Source organism: Doryrhamphus excisus, linkage group LG11 (genome assembly GCF_037039965.1).
Source record: "Doryrhamphus excisus strain RoL-2023G ecotype Guam linkage group LG11, RoL_Dexc_Guam_v1.1, whole genome shotgun sequence".
In the NCBI taxonomy this organism is placed as follows: Eukaryota; Metazoa; Chordata; class Actinopteri; order Syngnathiformes; family Syngnathidae; genus Doryrhamphus; species Doryrhamphus excisus.
In genome coordinates this window covers 3,243,903-3,256,572 of record NC_136367.1, presented here as the reverse complement: position 1 = coordinate 3,256,572, position 12,670 = coordinate 3,243,903, and positions in this window count along the sequence as shown.

Sequence of the window (12,670 nt, the reverse complement as noted above, 5' to 3'; positions counted from 1 at the left end):
ACTCACAGCGGCGCTACTGAAAGTCAGCCTACTTTAACGCTGACGTATGTTTTTCTGTTTTTCAATGTCACGCAATGCGATGAACAGCAACAAATGAAATCTCACACCTTTGTTTTTCACTTACAGTAAAGGTAATTACAAGCCGTAGCTTGAATTGATTTATGTGATAACTTGCAAGGAGATGACCGACAATGTAAAAAAAAAAAAAAGTAATTGTTTTGTGTCCGTGGCTGCCTTCACAGGTGCTGTATGTATGCAGATGATGTTTGATGACTTTCAATTCACGCCTTGCTTTAAAATGCATCCCAAAGGTCTGATATCAGATTTGCTTCCATCATGGAGAATGCAACGTTGGCAAAAAAACGTAGAGATAGACAAAGCCTATCTGTATATTCACGTTACAGCTGACACTGGCTCTTTGGTGCTGTAATGTATGGATAGAAACACCCCTCTTAATCAATCAATGAAGCCATGCCCCCCCCCCCCCCCCCCCCCGTCACCCCCTGAATTTTAATTGTTCCTCTATATTCCATCCCTGTAATAAGATGGAAATAATAAGAACATTTAATCTGTTATTTGTTGACATGCTTAACTCATTCAATCCCAGACATTTAAAAAAATATATATATTTTGCAATTTTGACTGATTTTTCAAGGCACACAGAATATTGTGTTCTGTGTTTATATTAATGTGGAACCTACCAAAGGAATGATTAGATTCCCGTCTTTAATCAGGAAAAAAAAAGTTTGTTTCTACCTTTTTCCGTTCTTTTGTAGCCTGCAGTAGAACTTTCAGGAATATATCTGTTCCCAACTAAAACCTAAAGCAAGGAACAGCTTATTTGTGAAAAAATAAACTTTCTCATTGACACAAATTTTTCATATACATATATTTAGCATATGTATATTCAGGACACATACTGTTCCAGAACATAACTCTACATGAAAATATGTGCGAATGCATTCCACTTTCCACCCCCCCCCCCCAAAAAAAAGTGTAATCCCTTCAATGCTCCAACACTCCATGCCCTTCCTTTTCCTGGTTGCTGTGCAGCATGTATTTCTATGGTGGAGTTCTTAATACTTAAATGCATTTTTTCTGGCTTAAAAGCACACCGAACATGTACTCTTTAATTGTGGAGTTCTGTCATCACTTCGCAAAAAAACGTTAAAGATGCATAAATACAGTATGTCATTTTTTTTTTGGCTTAAAAGCACGCCGAAGATGCTCTCTTTGTTTCTGCCTTTTTCTGTTCTTTTGTAGCCTGCAGTAGAACTTTCAGGAAAATATCAGTTCCCAACTAAAACAAGGAACAGCTTTTTTGAAAAAAAAAAAACTTTCTCATTGTCACAAATCTTTCCATATACATATATTTAGCATACATATATTTAGTATCTAAACAACTATGCCACAACAAAAATTGTTGTTTTACAGGAAAATAACAGTTTATTTACAAATAATCCACGGTGTATTTTTTTTTTTTAAAGACATCTTTTACAATTTTGACTGATTTTTCAAGGCACACGGAATATTGTGTTCTGTGGCTATATAAATGTGGAACCTACCAAAGGATGAACTTTCAGGAAAATATCAGTTCCCAACTAAAACAAGGAACAGCGTTTTTGTGAAAAAATAAACTCTCTCATTGACACAAATCTTTCCATATACATATATTTAGCATATGTATATTTAGTATCTAAACTACTATGTCAAAACATAACCCAAAAATTGTTGTTTTACAGGAAAATAACAGTTTATTTACAAATAATCCACGGTGTATTTTTTTTTTAAAAGACATCTTTTACATTTTGACTGATTTTTCAAGGAACACAGAATATTATGTTCTGTGGCTATATAAATGTGGAACCTACCAAAGGATGAACTTTCAGGAAAATATCAGTTCCCAACTAAAAGGAACAGCTTTTTGTGAAAAAATAAACTCTCATTGACACAAATCTTTCCATATACATATATTTAGCATATGTATATTTAGTATCTAAAAAAACTATTGTTTTACAGGAAAATATATTGAAAAATAGTCCAGAAAAATAATGCAATGCTTCCTGTTCATGCCCCGCCCACTCTGTGTACAGATAATTTACATTTAACATATATATTAAAAGCAGTACATCATGTGGTATATCTTCTAAGTCTGCAGTTTTTTTCCTTAAAAAAAAAAGAAAATATTTCTCAGCAAACAAGGCCTGAAGGGAAAAATTCCGAGAGGGAAATTTAGCAAAGAACAAATGTTATCCTATTCAAATGTTTTGCTTATTTTAGCAGCAAAATAGCTGAAATCTGACAGGCACTTTGGCTTCATATTAAGTGGCAAACCGAGGCAGGGGAATCGAGACAAAAAAAAAAAAAGGAGAATTTGGTAGGATACAGCGTTATAAATAATCCCGTGCCCTCCCACAGCTGCATTCAGATGGTGAGAAGAGACACGGGAAGAATACGGAAAGACCTGAAATAGCCTCCTGAAATAGCCTGGAGCATCCTGGGAGAGAAGCCTGCCTCTGCCTGCAGTTAATTCTCACCCTGTGTGCTTAAATGTGTGGTCATGGCGGCGTGCATGGGAATTGATGTGTGTTTGTGGATGGTTCTTCTCCTTTGATTTAGGGGGGAAAAAAAAGCCAACAAGTTGAATTGACGTGTCCGAGTAAAAATCCGAGTGAAGCAGGAATTTATGAATTTATGTTTATGACAAAGGTATAGTAATGTAAAGTAATGTTTGCTTTTGCTTGCTTGCACTATTCATTAGCTTGTGTATCGCCTGAGGTCCAACCACTTATAATGGCTGAAGAGCTGTTTTGGCAGCAGCGGTATTGACTGAAGTATGTTATTTATTATTTTTTAAATTTCATATTCATCACTATCCACGTATACATGGACCCAAATATTCCAATTACATTCGTTATTTGCTCAAAATGGAAAGAATGTAACCTTTGTATACACCTCATTCCGAAAAGAAAAATGCCAATCCGAATGAATATATAATGGGATTCCCAGGGGTGGAATATTCCTTTCCCCAATCCGATTTTCGGTATCTTGTACCCGCTCAAACGGAAAGTTGTCAGACTGCGTTCTTCTTCGTGGTGTTTTTCTTCTTTTGTTGTTTATTGGCGGTTGGCAAGCAGCTTTCGTGTGCATTAGCGCCATCTGTGGAACAGAATATAAACCCTTCGATACGCCATTAATAAGTCCAGTTTTATTTAAAAAATATATATTATTTTAATGAAATTAAATGAAATTTTAATGAATTTTAATGAAATTTTAATGAAATTTAATGAATTTTAATGACATTTTAATGAAATTGTAATGAATTTTAATGAAATTTTAAGGAATTTTAAGGAATTTTAATAACATTTTAATGAAATTTTAATAGAATGAAATGAATTTTAATGGAATTTTAATGAATTTTAATGGAATGAAATGAATTTTAATGCAATTTAATGAATTTTAAATGAAATTTAAATGAAATTTAATGAAATTTAATGAATTTTAATGACATTTTAATGAATTGTAATGAATTGTAATGAAATTTTAAGGAATTTTTTAGGAATTTTAATGAAATTTTAATGAAATTTTAATGAAATTTTAATGGAATGAAATGAATTTTAATGCAATTTTAATGAAATCAAATGAAATCAAATCAAATGACATCAAATGACATCAAGTGAAATCAGGTGAAATCAGGTGAAATCAGGTGAAATCAGGTGAAATCAGGTGAAATCAAATAAAATTTTAAAATCAAATTTTTAAATAAAATTTTAAAATCAAATTTTTAAATAAAATTTTAAAATCAAATTTTTAAATAAAATTTTAAAATCAAATTTTTAAATAAAATTTTAAAATCAAATTTTTAAATCAAATTTTTAAATCAAATTTTAAAATCAAATTTTTAAATCTAATTTTAAAATCAAATTTTTAAATCAAATTTTAAAATCAAATTTTAAAATCAAAACCAAAATCAAATTTTAAAATCAAAATCAAAATCAATCTAAATCTAAATTTAAATTATAAAATATTAGCAAGATTGAACTTTATCTTTTCCTGTTCCCGGGTGCGTTCTTTCAGCGAATGCTGTGATATGACGTAACACGCAGCTCCAGACGTTCTTCGATTTTAAAAAAAATGGAGGCGAGCAATCGGCACTGGACTGCTGTGGAAAGTTTGTTTTTGAATCAAACTAAATTTCAAGATTGGACGGACAAAAAAAACTCGGAATACTGAGTTATTCCGACAAGTGAAAGAAAAACTGGAGGAAGTCGGTATCACGTGATGTTGGTGTTTACGTTTTACTGGGCATGCCCCATTGATTATTCTGGTTGATTATAGCAACGCATGTAGACACACGATTGGAATATTCCTTTCCATGGATACCATTGTTTTCGGAAAGATTCCATTGGGAAAGAGAAAAACTCGTAATGTAAACGTGGCTATTGAAACACCAGAGTGGCGTATCTTCGATGTCGTGTCTTTGTGTGGATTTTCCAAGAAGCAATTGCATCTGCCGCGTGTCTTTGTGTGTCACAATTCAATCCTATTTATTTCAGTTGGTGGGGAAAGAGGGAGGGGGGGGGGGGTAATTGTTTCAGCGACAGCTCCGTTTCCATCACTCACACCAACCAAGGTCTCAGGTGTGAAATGTTGCCATACATCAAGGCGCCGTTGATCAATATTGATTGATTCGTGCAGCTTCCGCTCATGCGCTTTTATTTATGTAATTAATATGGACGACAGGTTGTCAGCTAGAACTTTTTAACCTTGCATGGAGCCTTGATGAATCGCAAGGAAGGAAGGAAGGAGCGGAGATGAATGGAGCTGCTGGGGTCATGAGGTACGGAAGAGGTAGCGTGGAAAAGGGTCACGTGGTATCGGACGCTTCGAGAGAACCGACACGGGGATTTTGTGTGTGCAGGAATGCGGTGAAATCTTTTGGTTGGATTTTTTTCCATCACTTTTTCCTGTTTTTTTTTTTTAATAGCTGGTAATTTGCAAAAAGAGTTAAAAAGAGGCACTCAAAAAATGGATTATATTTTCCAACGTTGTAGGAATGCCACAAATCCAGCAGGATTTTTTTTGTGGTTATCATTGACATATCGGTTATCACATCATATGCTTAAAACTACATTAAAATGTGTACTCTATCATCTATAGCTGATCAAATATATAATATATATAATTTATATATATACGTATATAAATTATATATATAATATTTGCATATTTTATTATTTGTTTATATTTGGTGTAATCTATTTATTCTCTATATTATTATTATTTATCACTGATCAAATGCATATTTGTTGTCATCCATTCATTCTTTATATTATTTATTATTATTTTTCTTTTTTTGATCTATCTATATTTTATTACATTTTATTTCATTTATTTCTTATTTTTATGACATTTTATTCTATTCATTTTTATATATATAATATTTACACATTTTATTATTTGTTTATATTTGGTGTCATCTATTTATTCTCGATATTATTATTATTATTATTATTTATCGCTGAACAAATGCATATTTGTTTATATTTGGTGTCATCTATTTATTGTCTATGTTATTATTTATCGCTCATCAAATGCATATTTGTTTATATTTAGTGTTATCTATTTATTCTTTATATAATTATTATTATTTATCGCTCATCAAATGCATATTTGTTTATGTTTGGTGTCATCTATTTATTCTTTATAGTATTATTATTATTTATAATTATTTTTCTTCTTTTGATCTCTTTATGACATTTGTCTTACATTTATTTTTATGACATTTTATTCTATTAATTTATATAATATTTGCACATTTTATTTGTTTATATTTGGTGTCATGTATTTATTTTCTATATAATTTATCGCTGATCAAATGCGTATTTGTTTATATTTATGTCATTGATTTATTCTCTATATTATTATTTTTCCTCTTTTGATCTATCTATGTTTTATTACATTTTATTACATTTATTTATTTTTTACATTTATGTTTGACATTTTATTCCATTAATTTATTTATGTATATATAATATTTGCATATTTTATTATTTGTTTTTATTTGGTGTAATCTTTTTATTCTCTATATTATTATTTATCGCTCATCAAATGCATATTTCTTTATATTTGGTGTCATCTATTTATTCTTTATATTATTTATCTATATTGTATTACATTTATTTATTATTTAATTGTATTTTTATGACATTTTCTTCCATTGTGTAACGGCCAGGCATCCCAATACTTTTCTCCAAGCAGGTATGAGCATATTTAACATAACCGACTAGAAAGCCCAATGATGAATCCACAAAGCATATTTCCAAAATTATCCCATCAGTTGTTAGGATGCATGACAGGACATGGACAGCAACAAAACATTAGATCTCTAATTTTAAACACCAACTTTTCCAATAAGTCATTTCCTTCCTTCCCGACGAGACAGCATGATGGACACTGAACAGCGTCAACGCCAACGGTTAATTATCACACGGTCGCTTCAGTAAAGTGCTGCAATGTTTTATCATGATAAAAGATCGGAATGTTGTTGGTTTTCCTGCGGGCAGGGATGATAATCGGCCATCTAATGCAAAGCACGCATGGCAGAATGATGCTAAATATAAATAGAATGTGTCCAACTTCATTCCAGCAACACCTGCTCAGCCCATTTCCAACAGCCATTACTTCACTACGCATCCAAAAACTAATTCACAGTAACTATTAGTGAGTAAAGGCTCTGTTAAATGTATATTATTTATACAAATACTACATATATGCCTTGTAGAATTTATTTTTTATTCATGCATACATTTATTTTGCAAATTTTAGAGCCCTCCAGACGTGAAGTAGCACCCCTATAGTGAACTTTATACTCATATTAAAACAATATAGTAGACATAATAAGAGAAAATAAGATGTTTTTACGCTGTATGGCGGACGAGTGATTAGCGCGAGGGCCTCACAGATAGGAGACCCGAGTTCAATTCCACCCTCTGCCATGTCTGTGTGGAGTTTGCATGTTCTCCCCGTGCATGCGTGGGTTTTCTCCGGGTACTTCCGGTTTCCTCCCACATTCCAAAAAAACATGCTAGGTTAATTAGCGACTCCGAATTGTCCATAGGTATGAATGTGAGTGTGAATGGTTGTTTGTCTATATGTGCCCTGTGATTGGCTGGCCACCAGTCCCAGGGTGTACCCCGCCTCTCGCCCGAAGTAATATGAGCACGTTCAAAATCAAATCACTCTTAATAAATCCCTGCCATGTTCCATAGGTATGAATGTGAGTGTGAATGGTTGTTTGTCTATATGTGCCCTGTGATTGGCTGGCCACCAGTCCAGGGTGTACCCCGCCCCTCGCCTGAAGACAGCTGGGATAGGCTCCAGCACCCCCCCCCCCCCCCCGTGACCCTCGTGAGGATAAGCGGTAGAAAATTAATGAATGAATAAATGCTTAACTTTCGTAGCCTGCAGTAGAACTTTCAGGAAAATATCAGTTCCCAACTAAAACAAGGAACAGCTTTTTGTGAAAATTGACACGAATTTTTCATATACATATATTTAACATATGTATATTTAGTATCTAAACAACTATGCCACAACATAACCCAAAAATTGTTGTTTTACAGGAAAATAAGTTTATTTATGAATAGTCCAGGGTGTACCTTGCCTCTTGTCCGAAGACAGCTGGTATAGGCTCCAGCACCCCCCCTGTGACCCCCGTGAGGATATACGGTAGAAAATGAATGAATGAATGAATGCTTAACTCATTCAATCACAGCCATTTTTTTTTTTTTTTAAAGACATCTTTTACAATTTTGACCGATTCGGGCACACGGAATATTGTGTTCTGTGGGTATATAAATGTGGAACCTACCAAAGAAATGATTATATTCCTGTCTTTAATCAGAAAAAAAAAAATTCTACCCTTTTCTGTTCTTTTGTAGCCTGCAGTAGAACTTTCAGGAAAATATCAGTTCCCAACTAAAACAAGGAACAGCTTTTTGTGAAAAAATAAACTTTCTTCTTGACATACATTTTTCATATACATATATTTAGCATATGTATATTTAGTATCTAAACAACTATGCCACAACATAACCCAAAAATGGTTGTTTAACTACGAGAGTGTACTGATTAGCATCCTGTTTGCTCGTCCATTGAAAGTTTTTGCGTTGTATTTTAAAGCAGTTCATAAAACACCCAATATAAAGTAAATTCTCGCAATTTTCCAACTGGTCGTAACATTTTTTTTAATCAGTAGGGAATTGGTGCAATCATTTGAAAGAACCATTTGGAATAGACCGTGTGTTCCACTGTAAACAGTCAACAGAACCATATTGTTAAACCGCTGAGCAAACTAATTAGTAGCCAAGGAGTCTTACTGCCCTGAAATTGGCAAAAAAAACCCAAAAAACAATCTGAGTCTGAAAAAGAGTCTCAAAGGCTTGCAATTTAAGCATAGATTTATCAACATAGTTACTACTATTATTATTTTTCCCGAACTGCACATTACATAAGGACGCATTTACATGATAAAAAAAAAATCGACATTTTTCCTCCTATACCGGACGAAAGAAAGAAAACTAAACCGTTAAGTACCACAGCATTAGAATAATATCGATTTCAGTCTTCCTTCCCGCTGTATGTTAATACCCACTGGGGTTGTTGTGCAGAATAATGGCAGGATTTGCATTAGCAAGGCGATGTGACAATCAAAAAAAAAAAAGCTTTCGAATAAGCAAATCAACATGAAGGCATTTTTTTTTTTTTTTTTGCCACAAATCAATGCTGCGCCCACTCGGCTGTTCATGAACTGATGAGCTCGTCAAGGTACAATATGAAGTTCCTCGTGTCCTGCAGCCACCGCCGCGCATCCAAAACAACATTTGCATTTATGGATTTTCTCCCAGCGCTGCGTTTTTTTATGTGTCATGCTTCGGGGTAGGGGGGTGGGGGGGGGAATGGGATCCCTATTCAGAGTCTTTATCCATTTCATCTGCAACACAGTTTCAAATGAAAGCCTTTGGAATAACCTCAGCAGAAACGGTTTTATGTCGGAAGAGAAGCAGGGTGGGGGGGGGGGTTACAGCAGATACCTCAGGGCACCTTTTTTTTTTTTTTAAAGAGTGGCTACGGGGGCCATGCTTCTCGTTATATGTTGGAAATATCACTCACCATCTGACAATACAATTATCATTATCAATACACAGCAGTATTGTTATACAGTCATTGTATTTTGCATAAATTTTAATACATTGGGTTGGATTCCATAAACAATTTTCATACAATATTGCACATAAGCTAGTAAACTTACATTCTTTTATCGAGTATGATGGCTAAATAATTGTGGAGCCTTGGTTCGAGTAGTTATATAAGAAAGTGGTGGGCAAAACCGTTCATTTGAGTGAATTGGATCATTCTGGTATTCAGTAAAAAGATCCGTTCATTTCGGACGATTGGTCGTTAGTCTATGAGCTGTGATTTGTGGTGTGTCAAAAGAACGAACGAACGAACGGGTCAAAAGAACAAGGTGAATTCGTGCCGTGAATGAATAGCTGACAAGTGTCGGTCAATTTTTCGGTCTCGGTCTTTAAGTCGGTTAACTCCACCCACCCACAGAGCGATGAACGACGATAGGATAAGACAGGCAAAGCATGCAGATAGTCCCGCCTTCCAAAAAAAGAATAGTGAACTGACTCTCCAGCCAATCAAAAAAAAAAAACGGGTATTTTAGGGCCGGTGACCTCGTTCATTCCGTTCACAAAAAAAGAACTAGTTCGTTTAACCCGTTCGTTCATGACCGACACACCACTAATATGAAATCATTAAAAAATCATTACCTTTGATGTTCATGTTAAAGGTTAAATAACTGTTAATAGTTATCCTCCCTATCCGTGTGGAAGTGGTAAGTTTTTGGCTTTTTTTAAGTTTAAAGGAAATAACTTGGAGGCTACCGTTTAGGTCGCTAGCTCTCTAGTTTGCGAGTTAGCATGTGTCTCAAGACCCTGCAGTTGCGCAATATGTTGTAAATAAAAAAAGTATAAATGTGATTATAGTCGTGTTTTGTCATGTCTACAGGGCTCTAATAATGCTTTGTTCATTTTAATCTGAAAAAAATAATTTGTCTACCCACCAACTATATGTGGTTTCTTAAGTTTTTATTATTTGCCGTTTTATTATTATTATTATATTTATTTATTACTGATTGATTTTCTTTATTCTTGATTTGTTTATTTATTTTTTATGTTATTTTGTGCAGAAAAATAAAAATTAAGATATTTGAGAACAGTGGAATTTTTTTATCAGAGATTTTATTGTAGAAAATCGGAATCGAAGCACTGAAAAAGTTTGTTTTTATAATAAATAATACATTTTTTGGAAAACCTGATGCGGCCCAGCCTTGCCCAGACCCTAGCTCCAGTGGCCCCCACAGGTAAAATTGAGTTTGAGACCCCTGGTTAAATTATAATTTATAAGTCACTCTGGAGTATAAGTCGCAGGAACAGCCAACCTATAAAAAAAAAGTGTGACTTATAGTCTGGAAAATACGATGTATACGTATATATTTTTTCATTTATAAGTCGCTCTGGAGTATAAGTCGCAGGAAACGCCAACCTATGACAAAAAAAGTGCAACTTCTAGTCCCGAAAATACGGTGTACATATATATGTTTTCATTTATAAGTCACTCTGGAGTATAAGTCGCAGGAATAGCCAACCTATAAAAAAAGTGCGACTTATAGTCCGGAAAATACGATGTATACGTATATATTTTTTCATTTATAAGTCGCTCTGGAGTATAAGTCGCAGGAAAAGCCAACCTATAAAAAAAACTGCGACTTATAGCCCAAAAAATACGATGTATACGTATATATATTTTTTCATCTATAAGTCGCTCTGGAGTATAAGTCGCAGGAAACGCCAACCTATGAAAAAAAAAGTGCAACTTCTAGTCCCGAAAATACGGTGTACATATATATGTTTTCATTTATAAGTCACTCTGGAGTATAAGTCGCAGGAAACGCCAACCTATAAAAAAAGTGCGACTTATAGTCCGGAAAATACGATGTATTCGTATATATATTTTTTTTCATTTATAAGTCGCTCTGGAGTATAAGTCGCAGGAAACGCCGACCTATGAAAAAATGTGCGACTTATAATCCGGAAAATACGGTGTATACGTATAAATTTTTTCATTTATAAGTCGCTCTGGAGTATAAGTCGCAGGAAATGCCAACATATGAAATAAGTGCGACTTACAGTCCGGAAAATACGGTTTAAATATATTGGATTTCCTTTTACGAGACGATCTTCAACCAGAAGAGCAGTCCATAATTTTCTGTACAACAGTTCCAAAGTTTTCATTGACATTAGCTTCCTCTAACTTTCCCGACTAGTGTTGACTTTCATGATGTTTTTTAGGAATAATTTGTTTAATGGTTCACCGTTGTCTTTACATTTTAACGACAATCGTCCTCGGAGGCTGCAGCTGTTTGCGGTCATCTGAGAGCGAAAGAAAGCACGATCTCTTCCAGCTGTCACAACACCTCCACGGCGGATGAAACGCTTCCCCAGGCGTCTCTGCCATGTTGCTTACTCCAAAGGCCACGGGCCTGGCCTCAAGTAGCCTCCCAGCGTTTTTTTTTTTTTTTTTTTTTTTTTTTACACCCCGTCCTGGATGCTCTTCTACTGTGACTCATCCTTCATCGCTGGCATGGCTTCCATTCTCCTGTCTGTCCTGCCCTCAGGCCGTCCACCTGAGATCCCCTGCTTCGCCACCCTCAATGCCACGGGACGTCCGTTTGGGGATGCTGCATCAGGCTGTCCTCCAAACCCCCCCCCCGCCCCCCAGGCTGTCAGCCTCGGGTCTCCTGGATCCTGAGAGTTGGACTTCCTGGTACTGCCCTGCTCCCCGGCAATTTGCCTCTCAAATAACTTTCTTAAATTATTCTGTTTTTTTTTAATAAAATACGAACCATTGACTGGAATATCAGTCACTGCTTCCTGCAGTGGTAGTGCCAATTTTATTTATTGTTCATTATATATGTATATATATATATATATATACATATGGATTATTTTTAAGCATAAACAATAACAAAATAAGTGAAGGTGACTATAGGGATGCTATTTCATGTCTCAAAGGCTTTAATTATATATATATATGAAAATGCATTTTAAAATACATTTTACCATTTTACATATTTAAAATGTACATATACATATAATAATTTTATAATTAAAATTCCAAAAATGCATTTTAAAATTAATTATATATATATAATTTTATAATATATTAAAATAATACTTTTTATTTTTAAGCATAAACATGAACAAAAAATAAGTGAAGGTGACTATAGGGTTGCTATTTCATGTCTCAAGGGCTTTAATTATATATATATGAAAATGAATTTTAAAATACATTTTACCATTTTACATATATAAAATGTATATATACGTATAATAATTTTATAATTAAAATTCAAAAAATGCATTTTAAAATTCATTATATATATATATATATATAATTTTATAATAATATATTAAAATAATACTTTTTATTTTTAAGCATAAACATTAACAAAAATAAGTGAAGGTGACTATAGGGTTGCTATTTCATGTCTCAAGGGCTTTAATAATATATATATAGATATGAAAATGCATTTTAAAAT